This window comes from Oncorhynchus keta, chromosome 22 (genome assembly GCF_023373465.1).
Source record: "Oncorhynchus keta strain PuntledgeMale-10-30-2019 chromosome 22, Oket_V2, whole genome shotgun sequence".
In the NCBI taxonomy this organism is placed as follows: domain Eukaryota; kingdom Metazoa; phylum Chordata; class Actinopteri; order Salmoniformes; family Salmonidae; genus Oncorhynchus; species Oncorhynchus keta.
Window position 1 is genome coordinate 19,619,644 of NC_068442.1, and position 19,963 is coordinate 19,639,606.

General features: G+C 38.4%; 1 long non-coding RNA gene across 3 annotated transcripts; it reads left to right on the top strand.

The window, feature by feature from the left end:
* The first annotated feature begins 1,144 nt into the window (after positions 1-1,144).
* Positions 1,145-15,099, top strand: LOC118376232 (uncharacterized). Of its 3 annotated transcripts, XR_008075428.1 has the most exons (6): positions 1,145-2,326; positions 2,685-2,777; positions 3,287-3,324; positions 3,498-3,579; positions 4,053-4,195; positions 6,232-7,285. It is a non-coding gene; the product is annotated as an uncharacterized LOC118376232 (long non-coding RNA). The 3 variants fall into 3 exon arrangements; XR_008075427.1 differs by lacking the exon at positions 6,232-7,285 and adding an exon at positions 14,032-15,099 and having other exon boundaries at positions 1,145-2,777; XR_004823999.2 differs by having other exon boundaries at positions 1,145-2,777.
* Positions 15,100-19,963: the final 4,864 nt, after the last annotated feature.

A 19,963-nucleotide genomic window follows, 5' to 3' on the forward strand; every position in this document is an offset into this window, starting at 1 on the left:
CCTGGCCTACAGGTGTATGTCAGGGCCTGGCTTCCCTTTAGAGATGGAACTCAGGTTTACCAAGTTTTTTTTAAATGATGCATCTTTCCTACAACTGCCTAATGTGTAACATGCGCTTCCCAAAATACCACGCAGAGAGAGCGATCGCAAAGTGCGTAGTTGGAACGTGTCGATACTGACAGGATCAAAATCAAGGGAGCGTTGCTATTTTGTCAGCTTTCTCTATTAAAATCCTGTCTTTTTGACGTCGTGAAGAAGTCATCTCATTTTGGTTGAAATCTGATTCAACTCTGGCCCAGGTATCTAAGTGCTACCCCAGTAATAGAAACCAATTTATATAAACGTGCATAGTGTTTGTGGGCCATGCACCCATTGCACATGAGACACTAGATCCATTACAATTATAAACATACGTGTTAGTTTTCAGCAGGGTATGCATGAGCTCAGCACACTGGGCAAACTGTACCCAGTCAACACACTGGGCAAACTGTACCCAGTCAACACACTGGGCAAACTGTACCCAGTCAGCACACTGGGCAAACTGTACCCAGTCAGCACACTGGGCAAACTGTACCCAGTCAGCACACTGGGCAAACTGTACCCAGTCAGCACACTGGGCAAACTGTACCCAGTCAGCACACTGGGCTCGGGTCTATTCTGTTTGAGACCCGGGGGCGGGTGGCTTCATGCGAGCTATTCCCAAATCCAGTAGAATCATATTACTCTGAGCTCCGGTTAATGGTACTCAGGCAGAGTACACATCAGCTTATCCGGGCAGATTAAAAATGTTCAGGAGCAAGTCCATTTGAGGTATTTATTTGGCAGGTGTAAAAAAATCAAAGAAATGTAAATTTGATGACTTGGGAGTTGAAATATTACAAGGTCATTTAAAGCATACATTTCTGACATCTCTGTGGTCCTGTAGGTATCAGAGATGGTCCTGTAGGTATCAGAGATGGTCCCTAATTTAGAGAATCTCTGATGCTATAAATGCTTTTACTTTTACTACAGGCTATGCCAGTGTTTTCTGTAGTTTGCAGTCCACCCAACTGAAAAGTGCACATTCACTTACATAGCATTTGTTCTAGGCTACCAGCATGTAAGATCTTGATTCATCAGAGGTCGTTGTATTTTGTATATATGGGGTGGCATGGTAGCCTAGTCGTTAGAGCATTGGACTAGTAAACGAAAGGTTGCAAGTTCAAATCCCCGGGCTGACAAGGTACAAATCTGTCGTTCTGCCCCTGAATAGGCAGTTAACCCACTGTTCCTAGGCTGTCATTGAAAATAAGAATTTGTTCTTAACTGACTTGCCTAGTTAAATAAAGGTAAAGAATGACACATTTTGCTTAACCTGCTCCCGCGCAACACTCATTCTAACGTTACACCTCTCAACTGCCATTTTAAATTCTTGAGTATCTTGTTTTTCAGTAATCTTCTAGCTTGGATGAAGAAGGGAACAAAGAGAAGGAGTACAGAAGTTATTCAGCCTGCTGACTAAATAGCCTATGATTTGCTGTCTAGCTTTCTCTGTTTATCTGCCTGACTGCCAGATTGATGAGGGGCAACATAGTCAAACTGAGCTGGCCACCTGGCCAAGCTGAGCAATCGGGGGGAGAAGGGCCTTGGTCAGGGAAGTGACCAAGAACCCGATGGTCACGCTGACAGAGCTCTAGAGTTCCTCTGTGTAGATGGGAGAGCCTTCCAGAAGGACAACCTCTCTGCAGCACTCCACCAATCAGGCCTTTATGGTAGAGTGGCCAGAACTCAGTAAAAGGCAAGACAGCAGTAAAAGGCACATGCCAGCCTGCTTGGAGTTTGCCAAAAGGCACCTAAAGACTCTGACCATGAGAAACAAGATTCTCTGGTCTGATGAAACCAAGATTGAACTCTTTGGCCTGAATGCCAAGCTTCACGTCTGGAGGAAACCTGGCACCATCCCTACAGTGAGACGTGGTGGCAGAATCATGCTATGGGGATATTTTTCAGTGGCAGGGACTGGGAGACTAGTCAGGATCAAGGTAAAGATGAACAGCGCAAAGTACAAAGAGATCCTTGATGAAAACCTGCTCCAGAGGACTCAGGACCTCAGACTGGGGCGAAGGATCACCTTCCAACAGGACAACTTCCCTAAGCACACAGCCAAGACAACGCAGGAGTGGTTTCAGGACAAGTCTCTGTATGTCCTTGAGTGGCCCAGCTAGAGGCCGGACTTGAACCCGTTCGAACATCTCTGGAAAGACCTGAAAAATAGCTGTGCAGCGACACTCCCCATCCAACCTGAGAGGATCTGCAGAGAAGAATTGGAGAAACTCCCCAAATACAGGTGTGCCAAGCTTGTAGCATTATACCCAAGAAGACACCAGGCTGTAATTGCTGCCGAAGGTGCTTCAACAAAGTACTGAGTAAAGGGTCTGGATACTTGTGATATTTCTTAAAACCTGTTTTTGTTTTTGGGATATTTTTTTGTAGATTGAGGGGAAAAAAAGATTTAATCCATTTTAGAATAAAACTATAACGGAACTAAATGTGGAAAATGTCAAGGGGTCTGAATACTTTCTGAATGCACTGTACTTGCCAGGCTAAGAGTAACTTAGTGAAGACCTTAGGTAATGGTTAATCATGATTAATCTGTCTTTACAGTTCCTGAAAAATGTCAATGACCTTATGTATGGCCTATACAGCAGTGCTTGGCCACCCACTCCGCTACCAAGTGACCTATTCTGCCACAACCCAGTGAGAGTCCAGAACCACCACTCCTTAAATACATATTGACAGTAAGTTGTGTGCAAAATGTTGTTTGATACTCTGATCTTTTAATGTGTATTGATTCCTACTAACCAGCTTGGTAAGAGCTAGGTTTGTACTAGCTATGCTGATGATCATAAAAACATTCTCTGCATCATGTCTCACTGAGACTGGATTCTCCAAGAGACATGCTATTCAGCTGCCCATGATTGTCTGATCTTACACTATTGGGAAAAAAAGGTGGAACCTAAAAGGGTTAATCGGCTGCCCCCATAAGAGAAACTTTGGAAGAACCTAATTTGGTTCCAGGTAGAACCCTTTGGTTCCATGTAGAACCCTTTCCACAGAGGGTTCTACCTTGAACCCAAAATGGTTTTGCTAGGAACAAGAAAGTGTTCTCCTATGGGGACAATCCCTTTTGGAACCCTTTTTTCTAAGAGTGGTGTAAGTAAGTAGATCCAAATGAAATAGCACTGATTGTAATAATATTAGATTGTAAAGACAATTTTAAATCCTATTTTAACTTCTCTTTTTCCAGGTGCAAAACCCTTGTCCTGATTCAAGGCTCCTCTCTTGGTGAGTCATGTGCCTCCCAATTCTCTCTGTTACTCACTCAAACTCACACCAAGTGTGCAGTTGCAGAGAAGAGGAAGAGATTAGCAGATTACACCCATTTCTAACACTGTTTGTAGGAATGATATGACAGACACCACTTTTGAACAATATAATATTTTGTCACTTTATTGCAGTGGTCACCAACTGGACGATCTTCAAGGCATTCCTAGTCAATCACCAAACATTTGTGTAGAAAACCCAACGATGAATGCTGTGGTAAAAGCTTTATTTCTTTGTGTTGCAATGATGGCGGTAGGAGCCATGTACACTTATCCCGCGCTGCTGCTGCAATGAAAAAGTAGCCAAGTATCAATGGCCCTGCATTTTTATTATTATTAGTAGCTTGTCACTTTCTCTGGACGTTGGAACAACATGAATTTGTGCATGAGGCAAATGCGGTGTGACTTGAGTTTCCTAATCGTCAGTCTCACTGGAGGAAAGGAAGGAGAGAGCATGAACCGTGAGCAACGTACCCTCTGTTCTTCTCTCCCTCCCTCCTTCTGCTGACACTAATGCCGTGTTCAAAACAACTGGGAAATATGAAATCTTCGACTTACATTTTTGCATTTAACTTTCTTTTAAGACTGCCACACTGTCTTCAATTTGGGACCCTCTGTCCGGGACGTTGTCCTCAGTATTATGGAGTGGTGTGTTTTTATTTAAAGCTGTTTGAATATGACATGTATTAGGTGTGGCGTACCGCAGACAAGCCACCAGGGGGAGACTTGTCGAGGCGTGGTGAGATGGATCACGTGGCAGTGGCTCCCTCTGCTGGACGTGTCAGGTCTCGACAGGTCCTACGGACAGGACTAATTGGGGCTGCTTTAGGCTGGTGAGTAATTAAGGGTCTGGGTGGCCAGCTCTAGGAAAAGTCTTGGTGGTTCCAAACTTCTTCCATTTAAGAATGATGGAGGCCACTGTGTTCTTGGGAACCTTCAATAATGCCCCAGAATTTTTTTGGTAGCCTTCCCCAGATCTGTGCCTCGACACAACCCTGTCTCGGAGCTCTATAGACAATTCCTTCGACCTCATGGCTTGGTTTTTGCTCTGACATGGAATGTCAACTGTGGGACCTTATATAGACAGGTGTGTGCCTTTCCAAATCATGTCCAATCAATTGAATTTATCACAGGTGGACTCCAATCAAATTGTAGAAACATCTGAAGGATGATCAATGGAAACAGGTTACTCCTGAGCTCAATTTCGAATCTCATAGCAAAGGGTCTGAATATTTTTGCAATTAAGTTATTTCTGTTTTAATTTAATCCATTTTAGAATAAGGCTTTAAAGTAACAAAATGTGGTAAAAGGGAAGGAGTCTGAATACTTTCTGAATGCACTGTATATTGAGACGTGGTATAGGCAGTAGCCGACAAGTAGCAAAATACAACTCAATTGATTCAATATGAAATTCAATATGATTGAAATGGGCCTATAGCCTACTGTTTATATTTTAATGCAGTCATCTTGGTTTTCATTTGACATCTTTTTATACATCACTTGTTTATGTCAATTTCAAAGACATTGGCAACTTTGTATTCGTAGACAACATTGTACTGAAGTGGTCACAGAGATATAGAATCACATGGTTTATCCATGTTTGGTGGAGATCTTCTGTGTACAAAGTGATGCGGGAGGGTAAAAAAAAGCATCTAACGATCTACGTGGTCTGAGGCGTTAGATTTAGAGTGTTTTCAAGTGCAATGTTAACAATGATTTTGGGAAACATTTATGAGCTTTAACGATATGTAACAAGGTTAGTTATGTTTCCACTTGCCACTGTAGAAATGTGTATTTAATGTTTAGGTATTTTAATTGGTTGGTCAAGTCAGATGCCAATAAGGTGTAATTTCATTGGCTAAGCTTGCAGATAGCGGAAGATCGCAAATGTAAATTCATCCAAGTCTGACATTGATATGCAAGCAGTAGGTCACGTTCTGAAGTGCATTCTATGGAAGTAATAATGCCTGCGAAGCTGGTGTTTGGAGGAGAAATTGGCATGGGGGTTGTTAGGTCCGAGACAAACCGTGTCAATATATCCTCCAAACACTGGCTTCTTGGGCATTATCACTTTTATACAACGGGTTACCAACATATTCAAATAATGATTGATATATTTTCATTAAATGTTATTTATTCATACTATTTCAGCCTTCCACAATATATTGTCCCGACACACATCTAGGGTTGCTATCCAAGCCGGCTGGTCGTTCGTTCTATTAGTTCGGTTGCCAGAGACGCGACCCAGTTGTTCTTTTTTCCTTGGATGGTGTATCAATATGCCCTGTCATTACAAAGATACAGGCGTCCTTCCTAACTCAGTTGATGGAGAGGAAGGAAACCGCTGACCTTAAAACAGTTGCAGAGTTTAATGGCTGTGATAGGAGAAAACAGAGGATGGATCAACAACATTGTAGTTAGTTACTCCACAATACTAACTGATATGACAGAGTGAAAAGAAAGTCTGTACAGAATAAAACATATTGATGTAAGAAATGTGCGAGCTGGAACAGGAGCTTATCTCCTGTTTCTGTAGCATGAGGCAGCTTGACAGGACGCTAGTCCATTACCCTAAATCTCCTTAACACCAGGCCCCATTTTTAGTCTTTGTATGACTCTGAACTACCAACCTTCCAATCTCAGGGTGGACACTAACCACAACACCAAAGAGTTGGAACCCTCAACATTACATTTTCTTCTAACAAAATTATGGAGTACGATGTTTAAGTGTCTCATGTTGGTTCCGTTTGTTGCAAAAGTTTACAGTTCCGAAAAATTATCATCAATCACTCACCGAAAAAGAAAATGTATTATCAGTAACTAGCCTCACAAAAAGCATGTCAAAGAACAGTTCTTTCTCTCTCTGCAGAGTGACTGGTTTGGCTAAAACCCTTCTCCAGAATTCTGCTCAATGACCCAGGAGCCTCGGCTGTGATCAACCTCAAATTAACCCTTATGAAGTCAATGAAAATTGCATGAAAGAGACTGTAATTCCCCTAAAAAGTTTAAATATACAGTATATTTCTGATGTATTTACTTTAACACATTTTGTGTCAAATGTTTTGTATACCTGTGCAGATAATTGATTCAAATGTATAACTATTGGGCCTACTTATGTCCCTAGATCTTGTATTTTATATATAAAAAAGAAATATCCTCAAGTTGAACTATAAAGTTTTCAAAAAAATTGGTTAAAAAAGTGAATGCATTTTTGTTATCAATGTTTTAGGTTCTCATTGTAAAAGAGAATGCGTTCTCAATGACTTACCTGGTTAAATAAAGGATAAGTACATACAAAATAGTTGGGTAAGTTGAGCCTCCCTTGTTTGTAGGAAACCATACACAAAATGTATCCTTTGACCAAATGGTCCCGTCTGGCTCAGTTGGTAGAGCATGGTGCATGCAAAGGGTTGTGGTTTTGATTCCCATGGTGGACCAGCACAAAAATCTATGCACTCAATTTAAGTCACTCTGGTTAAGAGCGTCTGCTAAATGGTAAATGTAAAAAAATATGTCTGAAGAAAGACACCACATGGAAAAAGTGGTAGGCAAGTTAGGTCCAAGCCAAATAATTGTGTTGTGTTGGAGGTTTTATGATGCTTGTATTTAAATCAAAAAGTAGATACTTTAAGATTGTTCTATACATCAGTTGGGGTCGTAAGCTACAATATGAGGTCCTAAACATAGCATGAAAGCAGCTTCCTTGTAGCTGTGTGTGCTAATATAGTCAAAATGTTTGCCTTGGTGTAAGTTGAGCCAACAATCATGGGGTAAGTTTAGCAAATTAAAGTGTTTTCTTCTCACATGTAATGCAAGGTATTATTGCTGGGATATGTTAAAGTGTACAAATTATACAAAGTGTTTGTTAGGTGTTAAGCCTGTGTTAAAAGGTGCTTAAAATTATTAAAAGAAAAAAAAGCTATTGTGTTAAATTGTAAATAAAGATAGAAATAGTTTTAAAAAGGTAGTGGTAATATTTCATTCAGTACCGACACCTGCCCGCCCATCCAGCATCACCACTCTGGACGGTTCTGACTTAGAATATGTGGACAACTACAAATACCTAGGTGTCTGGTTAGACTGTAAACTCTCCTTCCAGACTCACATTAAGCATCTCCAATCCAAAACTAAATCTAGAATCGGCTTCCTATTTCGTAAACAAAGCATCCTTCACTCATGCTGTCAAACATACCCTCGTAAAACTGACTATCCTACCGATCGTTGACTTTGGAGATGTTATTTACAAAATAGCCTCCAACACTCTACTCAGAACTGGATGCAGTCTATCACAGTGCCATCTGTTTTGTCACCAAAGCCCCATATACTACCCACCAATGAGACCTGTATGCTCTTGTTGGCTGGCTATCGCTTCATATTCGTTGCCAAACCCACTGGCTCCAGGTCATCTGTAAGTCTTTGCTAGGTAATCCCTGCCTTATCTCAGCTCACTGGTCACCATAGCAGCACCCACCCGTAGCATGTGCTCCAGCATGTATATTTCACTGGCCAAAGCCAATTCCTCCATTGGCCACCTTTCTTTCCAGCTCTCTGCTGCCAATGACTGGAACGAACTGCAGAAATCACTGAAGCTGGAGACTCCTCTCCCTTCCTAGCTTTAAGCACCAGCTGTCAGAGCAGCTCACAGATCACTGCACCTGTACACATCTGTAAATAGCCCATCCAACTACCTCTTCACCATACTGTTATTTTTCATTTTTATTTTGCTCCTTTGCATCCCAGTATCTCTACTTGCACACTCATCTTCTGCACATCTATCACTCCAGTGTTTAATTGCAACAGTGCCTTGCGAAAGTATTCGGCCCCCTTGAACTTTGCGACCTTTTGCCACATTTCAGGCTTCAAACATAAAGATATAAAACTGTATTTTTTTTGTGAAGAATCAACAACAAGTGGGACACAATCATGAAGTGGAATGACATTTATTGGATATTTCAAACTTTTTTAACAAATCAAAAACTGAAAAATTGGGCGTGCAAAATTATTCAGCCCCTTTACTTTCAGTGCAGCAAACTCTCTCCAGAAGTTCAGTGAGGATCTCTGAATGATCCAATGTTGACCTAAATGACTAATGATGATAAATACAATCCACCTGTGTGTAATCAAGTCTCCGTATAAATGCACCTGCACTGTGATAGTCTCAGAGGTCCGTTAAAAGCTCAGAGAGCATCATGAAGAAGAAGGAACACACCAGGCAGGTCCGAGATACTGTTGAGAAGAAGTTTAAAGCCGGATATGGATACAAACATATTTCCCAAGCTTTAAACATCCCAAGGAGCACTGTGCAAGCGATAATATTGAAATGGAAGGAGTATCAGACCACTGCAAATCTACCAAGACCTGGCCGTCCCTCTAAACTTTCAGCTCATACAAGGAGAAGACTGATCAGAGATGCAGCCAAGAGGCCCATGATCACTCTGGATGAACTGCAGAGATCTACAGCTGAGGTGGGAGACTCTGTCCATAGGACAACCATCAGTCGTATATTGTACAAATCTGGCCTTTATGGAAGAGTGGCAAGAAGAAAGCCATTTCTTAAAGATATCCATTAAAAGTGTCGTTTCAAGTTTGCCATAAGCCACCTGGGAGACACACCAAACATGTGGAAGAAGGTGCTCTGGTCAGATGAAGCCAAAATTGAACTTTTTGGCAACAATGCAAAACGTTATGTTTGGCGTAAAAGCAACACAGCTCATCACCTTGAACACACCACCCCCACTGTCAAACATGCTGGTGGCAGCATCATGGTTTGGGCCTGCTTTTCTTCAGCAGGGACAGGGAAGATGGTTAAAATTGATGGGAAGATGGATGGAGCCAAATACAGGACCATTCTGGAAGAAAACCTGATGGAGTCTGCAAAAGACCTGAGACTGGGACGGAGATTTGTCTTCCAACAAGACAATGATCCAAAACATAAAGCAAAATCTACAACGGAAAGGTTCAAAAATAAACATATCCAGGTGTTAGAATGGCCAAGTCAAAGTCCAGACCTGAATCCAATCGAGATTCTGTGGAAAGAACTGAAAACTGCTGTTCACAAATGCTCTCCATCCAGCCTCACTGAGCTCGAGCTGTTGTGCAAGGAGGATTGGGAAAAAATGTCAGTCTCTCGATGTGCAAAACTGATAGACATACCCCAAGCGACTTACAGCTGTAATCGCAGCAAAAGGTGGCGCTACCAAGTATTAACTTAAGGGGGCTGAATAATTTTGCACGCCCAATTTTTCAATTTTTGATTTGTTAAAAAAGTTTGAAATATCCAATAAATGTCATTCCACTTCATGATTGTGTCCCACTTGTTGTTACAGTTTTATCTTTTTTTTTCGAAGCCTGAAATGTGGCAAAAGGTCACAAAGTTCAAGGGGGCCGAATACTTTCGCAAGGCACTGTATATTGTAATTATTTTGCCACTATGGCCTATTTATTGCCTTACCTCCCTTACCTCATTTGCACACACTGTATACGGATTTTTTCTATTGTATTATTGACTGTATGTTTGTTTATTCCATGTGTGACTGTTGTTTGGCCAGGTCGCAGTTGTAAATGAGAACTTGTTCTCAACTGTCCTACCTGCTCAAATAAAGGTGAAATAAAAAAAATCAAACATTTGTAGGTGGCTTAAGTTCCCCATATCTGGGGTAAATTGTGCCAAGAGACCACTTTTTCAGGACAAGCTGTTTTCAAAATTGTAATGTTTACATGAATTCTAATTATTTCCAGGGATACACAACTATTTGAAATATATGCAGATATGTTTGTTAGAAAGAATGCTTTATTTCCCTTGATTTGATTTATTAGGATACCCATTAGCTGACACCAATGGCGACAGCTAGTCTTACTGAGGTCCGACGGACAAAAGACTTTACAATGTACATACATTTACAATGGTCTAATGTTGTTATGGTCTAATGTTGTTATGGTCTAATGTTCTAATGGTCTAATGTTGTAATGGTCTAATGTTCTAATGGTATAATGTTGTTATGGTCTAATGTTCTAATGGTCTAATGTTGTTATGGTCTAATGTTCTAATGGTCTAATGTTGTTATGGTCTAATGTTCTAATGTTTTAATGGATTAATGGTCAAATGTTCTAATGGTCTAATGGTGTTATGGTCTAATGTTCTAATGGTCTAATGTTGTTATGGTCTAATGATCTAATGGTCTAATGTTCTAATGGTCTAATGTTGTTACGGTCTAATGTTCTAATGTTCTAATGGTCTAATGTTGTTATGGTCTAATGTTGTTATGGTCTAATGTTGTTATGGTCTAATGTTGTTATTGTCTAATGTTGTTATGGTCTAATGGTCTAATGGTCTAATGATCTAATGGTCTAATGTTGTTATGGTCTAATGTTGTTATGGTCTAATGTTGTTATGGTCTAATGTTCTAATGGTCTAATGTTGTTATGGTCTAATGGTCTAATAATGGTCTAATGTCTAATGTTGTTATGGTCTAATGGTCTAATGTTGTTATTCTAATGTTGTTATGTCTAATGTTGTTATGGTCTAATGTTATGTTATGGTCTAATGGTCTAATGTTCTAATGGTCTAATGTTGGTTATGTCTAATGTTCTAATGGTCTAATAATGGTCTAATGGTCTAATGTTCTAATGGTCTAATGTTGTTAATGGTCTAATGTTCTAATGGTCTAATGTTGTTATGGTCTAATGGTCTAATGTTGTTATGGTCTAATGTTCTAATGATCTAATGTTCTAATGGTCTAATGTTGTTATGGTCTAATGTTGTTATGGTCTAATGTTGTTATGGTCTAATGGTCTAATGTTCTAATGGTCTAATGTTGTTATGGTCTAATGTTCTAATGGTCTAATGTTGTTATGGTCTAATGTTGTTCTAATGGATCTAATGTTCTAATGGTCTAATGATGTTTATGGTCTAATGTTGTCTATGGTCTAATGTTCTAATGGTCTAATGTTGTTATGGTCTAATGGTCTAATGTTGTTATGTTCTAATGGTCTAATGTTGTTATGGTCTAATGTTGTTAATGGTCTATGGTCTAATGGTGTTATGTCTAATGTTCTAATGGTCTAATGTTTGATGGTCTAATGTTCTAATGGTCTAATGTTGTTATGGTCTAATGTTGTTATGGTCTAATGTTGTTATGGTCTAATGGTCTAATGTTCTAATGGTCTAATGTTCTAATGGTCTAATGTTGTTATGGTCTAATGTTGTTATCGTCTAAATGTCTAATGTTATGGTCTAATGTTCTAATGGTCTAATGGTCTAATGTTGTTATGGTCTAATGTTCTAATGGTCTAATCTAATGGTCTAATGTTGTTATGGTCTAATGTTGTTATGGTCTAATGTTGTTATGGTCTAATGTTGTTATGGTCTAATGGTCTAATGTTCTAATGTTGTTATGGTCTAATGTTCTAATGGTCTAATGTTGTTATGGTCTAATGTTCTAATGGTCTAATGTTGTTATGGTCTAATGTTCTAATGGTCTAATGTTGTTATGGTCTAATGTCTAATGGTCAAATGTTCTAATGGTCTAAATGGTCTAATGTTATGGTCTAATGTTGTTATGGTCTAATGGTCTAATGTTTTAATTCTAAATGGTCTAATGGTCTAATGTTCTTATGGTCTAATGTTCTAATGGTCTAATGTTCTAATGGTCTAATGTTGTTATGGTCTAATGTTAATGGTCTTATGGTCTAATGTTGGTTATGGTCTAATGTCTTGTTATGGTCTAATGTTGTTATGGTCTAATGTTGTTATGGTCTAATGTTGTTATGGTCTAATGTTGTTATGGTCTAATGTTGTTATGGTCTAATGTTTTATGGTCTAATGTTAATGTTGTTAATGGTCTAATGTTGTTATGGTCTAATGTTGTTATGGTCTAATGTTCTAATGGTCTAATGTTGTTATGGTCTAATGTCTAATGTTTAATGGTCTAATGTTGTCTAATGGTCTAATGTTGTTATGGTCTAATGGTCTAATGTTCTAATGGTCTAATGTTGTTATGGTCTAATGTTGTTATGGTCTAATGTTAATGGTCTAATGTTGTTATGGTCTAAATGTTCTAATGGTCTAATGTTAATGGTCTAATGTTGTTATGGTCTAATGTCTAATGTTGTTATGGTCTAATGTTGTTATGGTTCTAATGGTCTAATGTTGTTATGGTCTAAATGGTCTAATGTTGTCTAATGGTCTAATGTTGTTATGGTCTAATGTTCTAATGGTCTAATGTTGTTATGGTCTAATGTTCTAATGTTATGGTCTAATGGTCTAATGGTCTAATGTTGTTATGGTCTAATGGTGTTATGGTCTAATGTTGTTATGGTCTAATGGTCTAATGTTCTAATGTTGTTATGGTCTAATGGTCTAATGTTAATGGTCTAATGTTGTCTATGGTCTAATGGTCTAATGTTCTAATGGTTGTTATGGTCTAATGTTGTTATGGTCTAATGGTCTAATGGTCTAATGTTGTTATGGTCTAATGGTTGTTATGGTCTAATGGTCTAATGTTGTTATGGTAATGTTTTGGTCTAATGTTGTTATGGTCTAAACGTTGTTATGGTTCTAATGGTCTAAATGGTCTAATGTTGTTATGGTCTAATGTTGTTATGGTCTAATGTTGTTAATGGTCTAATGGTCTAATGTTGTTATGGTCTAATGTTGTTATGGTCTAATGGTCTTGTTATGGTCTAATGTTGTTATGATCTAATGTTGTTATGGTCTAATGTTGTTATGGTCTTATGGTCTAATGTTGTTATGGTCTAGGATAAAGTAATCCTTCTCACCCCCCTTAAAAGATTTAGATGCACTATTGTAAAGTGGCTGTTCCACTGGATGTCATAAGGTGAATGCACCAATTTGTAAGTCGCTCTGGATAAGAGCGTCTGCTAAATGACTTAAATGTAAAATGTAAATGTAAATTTAAAAACATTAACATGCAATGTATGTGTGCATCTATCAGTTACACATACATGTCACCTCTATGCAGACGACACCATTCTGTATACTTCTGGCCCTTCCTTGGACACTGTGCTGTCTAACCTCCAAACGAGCGTCAATGCCATACAACACTCCTTCCGTGGCCTCCAACTGCTCTCATTACAAAGATACAGGCGTCCTTCCTAACTCAGTTGATGGAGAGGAAGGAAACCGCTGACCTTAAAACAGTTGCAGAGTTTAATGGCTGTGATAGGAGAAAACAGAGGATGGATCAACAACATTGTAGTTAGTTACTCCACAATACTAACTGATATGACAGAGTGAAAAGAAAGTCTGTACAGAATAAAACATATTGATGTAAGAAATGTGCGAGCTGGAACAGGAGCTTATCTCCTGTTTCTGTAGCATGAGGCAGCTTGACAGGACGCTAGTCCATTACCCTAAATCTCCTTAACACCAGGTCCCATTTTTAGTCTTTGTATGACTCTGAACTACCAACCTTCCAATCTCAGGGTGGACACTAACCACAACACCAAAGAGTTGGAACCCTCAACATTACATTTTCTTCTAACAAAATTATGGAGTACGATGTTTAAGTGTCTCATGTTGGTTCCGTTTGTTGCAAAAGTTTACAGTTCCGAAAAATTATCATCAATCACTCACCGAAAAAGAAAATGTATTATCAGTAACTAGCCTCACAAAAAGCATGTCAAAGAACAGTTCTTTCTCTCTCTGCAGAGTGACTGGTTTGGCTAAAACCCTTCTCCAGAATTCTGCTCAATGACCCAGGAGCCTCGGCTGTGATCAACCTCAAATTAACCCTTATGAAGTCAATGAAAATTGCATGAAAGAGACTGTAATTCCCCTAAAAAGTTTAAATATACAGTATATTTCTGATGTATTTACTTTAACACATTTTGTGTCAAATGTTTTGTATACCTGTGCAGATAATTGATTCAAATGTATAACTATTGGGCCTACTTATGTCCCTAGATCTTGTATTTTATATATAAAAAAGAAATATCCTCAAGTTGAACTATAAAGTTTTCAAAAAAATTGGTTAAAAAAGTGAATGCATTTTTGTTATCAATGTTTTAGGTTCTCATTGTAAAAGAGAATGCGTTCTCAATGACTTACCTGGTTAAATAAAGGATAAGTACATACAAAATAGTTGGGTAAGTTGAGCCTCCCTTGTTTGTAGGAAACCATACACAAAATGTATCCTTTGACCAAATGGTCCCGTCTGGCTCAGTTGGTAGAGCATGGTGCATGCAAAGGGTTGTGGTTTTGATTCCCATGGTGGACCAGCACAAAAATCTATGCACTCAATTTAAGTCACTCTGGTTAAGAGCGTCTGCTAAATGGTAAATGTAAAAAAATATGTCTGAAGAAAGACACCACATGGAAAAAGTGGTAGGCAAGTTAGGTCCAAGCCAAATAATTGTGTTGTGTTGGAGGTTTTATGATGCTTGTATTTAAATCAAAAAGTAGATACTTTAAGATTGTTCTATACATCAGTTGGGGTCGTAAGCTACAATATGAGGTCCTAAACATAGCATGAAAGCAGCTTCCTTGTAGCTGTGTGTGCTAATATAGTCAAAATGTTTGCCTTGGTGTAAGTTGAGCCAACAATCATGGGGTAAGTTTAGCAAATTAAAGTGTTTTCTTCTCACATGTAATGCAAGGTATTATTGCTGGGATATGTTAAAGTGTACAAATTATACAAAGTGTTTGTTAGGTGTTAAGCCTGTGTTAAAAGGTGCTTAAAATTATTAAAAGAAAAAAAAGCTATTGTGTTAAATTGTAAATAAAGATAGAAATAGTTTTAAAAAGGTAGTGGTAATATTTCATTCAGTACCGACACCTGCCCGCCCATCCAGCATCACCACTCTGGACGGTTCTGACTTAGAATATGTGGACAACTACAAATACCTAGGTGTCTGGTTAGACTGTAAACTCTCCTTCCAGACTCACATTAAGCATCTCCAATCCAAAACTAAATCTAGAATCGGCTTCCTATTTCGTAAACAAAGCATCCTTCACTCATGCTGTCAAACATACCCTCGTAAAACTGACTATCCTACCGATCGTTGACTTTGGAGATGTTATTTACAAAATAGCCTCCAACACTCTACTCAGAACTGGATGCAGTCTATCACAGTGCCATCTGTTTTGTCACCAAAGCCCCATATACTACCCACCAATGAGACCTGTATGCTCTTGTTGGCTGGCTATCGCTTCATATTCGTTGCCAAACCCACTGGCTCCAGGTCATCTGTAAGTCTTTGCTAGGTAATCCCTGCCTTATCTCAGCTCACTGGTCACCATAGCAGCACCCACCCGTAGCATGTGCTCCAGCATGTATATTTCACTGGCCAAAGCCAATTCCTCCATTGGCCACCTTTCTTTCCAGCTCTCTGCTGCCAATGACTGGAACGAACTGCAGAAATCACTGAAGCTGGAGACTCCTCTCCCTTCCTAGCTTTAAGCACCAGCTGTCAGAGCAGCTCACAGATCACTGCACCTGTACACATCTGTAAATAGCCCATCCAACTACCTCTTCACCATACTGTTATTTTTCATTTTTATTTTGCTCCTTTGCATCCCAGTATCTCTACTTGCACACTCATCTTCTGCACATCTATCACTCCAGTGTTTAATTGCAACAGTGCCTTGCGAAAGTATTCGGCCCCTTGAACTTTGCGACCTTTTGCCACATTTCAGGCTTCAAACATAAAGATATAAAACTGTATTTTTTTTGTGAAGAATCAACAACAAGTGGGACACAATCATGAAGTGGAATGACATTTATTGGATATTTCAAACTTTTTTAACAAATCAAAAACTGAAAAATTGGGCGTGCAAAATTATTCAGCCCCTTTACTTTCAGTGCAGCAAACTCTCTCCAGAAGTTCAGTGAGGATCTCTGAATGATCCAATGTTGACCTAAATGACTAATGATGATAAATACAATCCACCTGTGTGTAATCAAGTCTCCGTATAAATGCACCTGCACTGTGATAGTCTCAGAGGTCCGTTAAAAGCTCAGAGAGCATCATGAAGAAGAAGGAACACACCAGGCAGGTCCGAGATACTGTTGAGAAGAAGTTTAAAGCCGGATATGGATACAAACATATTTCCCAAGCTTTAAACATCCCAAGGAGCACTGTGCAAGCGATAATATTGAAATGGAAGGAGTATCAGACCACTGCAAATCTACCAAGACCTGGCCGTCCCTCTAAACTTTCAGCTCATACAAGGAGAAGACTGATCAGAGATGCAGCCAAGAGGCCCATGATCACTCTGGATGAACTGCAGAGATCTACAGCTGAGGTGGGAGACTCTGTCCATAGGACAACCATCAGTCGTATATTGTACAAATCTGGCCTTTATGGAAGAGTGGCAAGAAGAAAGCCATTTCTTAAAGATATCCATTAAAAGTGTCGTTTCAAGTTTGCCATAAGCCACCTGGGAGACACACCAAACATGTGGAAGAAGGTGCTCTGGTCAGATGAAGCCAAAATTAAACTTTTGGCAACAATGCAAAACGTTATGTTTGGCGTAAAGCAACACAGCTCATCACCTTGAACACACCACCCCCACTGTCAAACATGCTGGTGGCAGCATCATGGTTTGGGCCTGCTTTTCTTCAGCAGGGACAGGGAAGATGGTTAAAATTGATGGGAAGATGGATGGAGCCAAATACAGGACCATTCTGGAAGAAAACCTGATGGAGTCTGCAAAAGACCTGAGACTGGGACGGAGATTTGTCTTCCAACAAGACAATGATCCAAAACATAAAGCAAAATCTACAACGGAAAGGTTCAAAAATAAACATATCCAGGTGTTAGAATGGCCAAGTCAAAGTCCAGACCTGAATCCAATCGAGATTCTGTGGAAAGAACTGAAAACTGCTGTTCACAAATGCTCTCCATCCAACCTCACTGAGCTCGAGCTGTTTTGCAAGGAGGATTGGGAAAAAATGTCAGTCTCTCGATGTGCAAAACTGATAGACATACCCCAAGCGACTTACAGCTGTAATCGCAGCAAAAGGTGGCGCTACCAAGTATTAACTTAAGGGGGCTGAATAATTTTGCACGCCCAATTTTTCAATTTTGATTTGTTAAAAAAGTTTGAAATATCCAATAAATGTCGTTCCACTTCATGATTGTGTCCCACTTGTTGTTACAGTTTTATCTTTTTTTTTTCGAAGCCTGGAATGTGGCAAAAGGTCACAAAGTTCAAGGGGGCCGAATACTTTCGCAAGGCAGTGTATATTGTAATTATTTTGCCACTATGGCCTATTTATTGCCTTACCTCCCTTACCTCATTTGCACACACTGTATACAGATTTTTCTATTGTATTATTGATTGTATGTTTGTTTATTCCATGTGTGACTGTTGTTTGGCCAGGTCGCAGTTGTAAATGAGAACTTGTTCTCAACTGTCCTACCTGCTCAAATAAAGGTGAAATAAAAAAAATCAAACATTTGTAGGTGGCTTAAGTTCCCCATATCTGGGGTAAATTGTGCCAAGAGACCACTTTTTCAGGACAAGCTGTTTTCAAAATTGTAATGTTTACATGAATTCTAATTATTTCCAGGGATACACAACTATTTGAAATATATGCAGATATGTTTGTTAGAAAGAATGCTTTATTTCCCTTGATTTGATTTATTAGGATACCCATTAGCTGACACCAATGGCGACAGCTAGTCTTACTGAGGTCCGACGGACAAAAGACTTTACAATGTACATACATTTACAATGGTCTAATGTTGTTATGGTCTAATGTTGTTATGGTCTAATGGTCTAATGGTCTAATGTTGTTATGGTCTAATGTTGTTATGGTCTAATGTTGTTATCGTCTAATGTTCTAATGGTATAATGTTGTTATGGTCTAATGTTCTAATGGTATAATGTTGTTATGGTCTAATGTTCTAATGTTTTAATGGATTAATGGTCAAATGTTCTAATGGTCTAATGGTGTTATGGTCTAATGTTCTAATGGTCTAATGTTTTAAAGGATTAATGGTCTAATGTTCTAATGGTCTAATGTTGTTATGGTCTAATGATCTAATGGTCTAATGTTCTAATGGTCTAATGTTGTTATGGTCTAATGTTCTAATGGTCTAATGTTCTAATGGTCTAATGTTGTTATGGTCTAATGTTGTTATGGTCTAATGTTGTTATTGTCTAATGTTGTTATGGTCTAATGTTCTAATGATCTAATGTTGTTATGGTCTAATGTTGTTATGGTCTAATGTTGTTATGGTCTAATGTTGTTATGGTCTAATGTTGTTATGGTCTAATGTTGTTATGGTCTAATGTTATGTTCTAATGGTCTAATGTTGTTATGGTCTAATGGTCTAATGTTCTAATGGTCTAATGTTGTTATGGTCTAATGTTGTTATGGTCTAATGTTCTAATGATCTAATGTTCTAATGGTCTAATGTTGTTATGGTCTAATGTTGTTATGGTCTAATTTTGTTATGGTCTAATGGTCTAATGTTGTTATGGTCTAATGGTCTAATGTTGTTATGGTCTAATGTTCTAATGGTCTAATGTTCTAATGGTCTAATGTTGTTATGGTCTAATGTTGTTATGGTCTAATGTTGTTATCGTCTAATGTTGTTATCGTCTAATGTTGTTATCGTCTAATGTTGTTATCGTCTAATGTTGTTATCGTCTAATGTTGTTATGGTCTAATGTTGTTATGGTCTAATGTTGTTATGGTCTAATGTTGTTATGGTCTAATGGTCTAATGTTGTTATGGTCTAATGTTGTTATGGTCTAATGTTCTAATGATCTAATGTTCTAATGGTCTAATGTTGTTATGGTCTAATGGTCTAATGTTCTAATGGTCTAATGTTGTTATGGTCTAATGTTCTAATGGTCTAATGTTGTTATGGTCTAATGTTCTAATGATCTAATGTTCTAATGTTGTTATGGTCTAATGTTGTTATGGTCTAATGTTCTAATGGTCTAATGTTGTTATGGTCTAATGGTCTAATGTTCTAATGGTCTAATGTTGTTATGGTCTAATGGTCTAATGTTGTTATGGTCTAATGTTCTAATGTTCTAATGTTCTAATGTTGTTATGGTCTAATGTTGTTATGGTCTAATGGTCTAATGTTCTAATGGTCTAATGTTGTTATGGTCTAATGGTCTAATGTTGTTATGGTCTAATGTTCTAATGATCTAATGTTGTTATGGTCTAATGTTGTTATGGTCTAATGTTGTTATGGTCTAATGTTGTTATGGTCTAATGGTCTAATGTTCTAATGGTCTAATGTTTTATGGTCTAATGTTGTTATCGTCTAATGTTGTTATCGTCTAATGTTGTTATCGTCTAATGTTGTTATCGTCTAATGTTGTTATGGTCTAATGGTCTAATGTTCTAATGGTCTAATGTTGTTATGGTCTAATGTTCTAATGGTCTAATGTTATTTATGGTCTAATGTTGTTATGGTCTAATGTTGTTATGGTCTAATGTTGTTATGGTCTAATGTTGTTATGGTCTAATGGTCTAATGTTCTAATGGTCTAATGTTGTTATGGTCTAATGTTCTAATGGTCTAATGTTGTTATGGTCTAATGTTCTAATGGTCTAATGTTGTTATGGTCTAATGTTCTAATGGTCTAATGTTGTTATGGTCTAATGTTCTAAT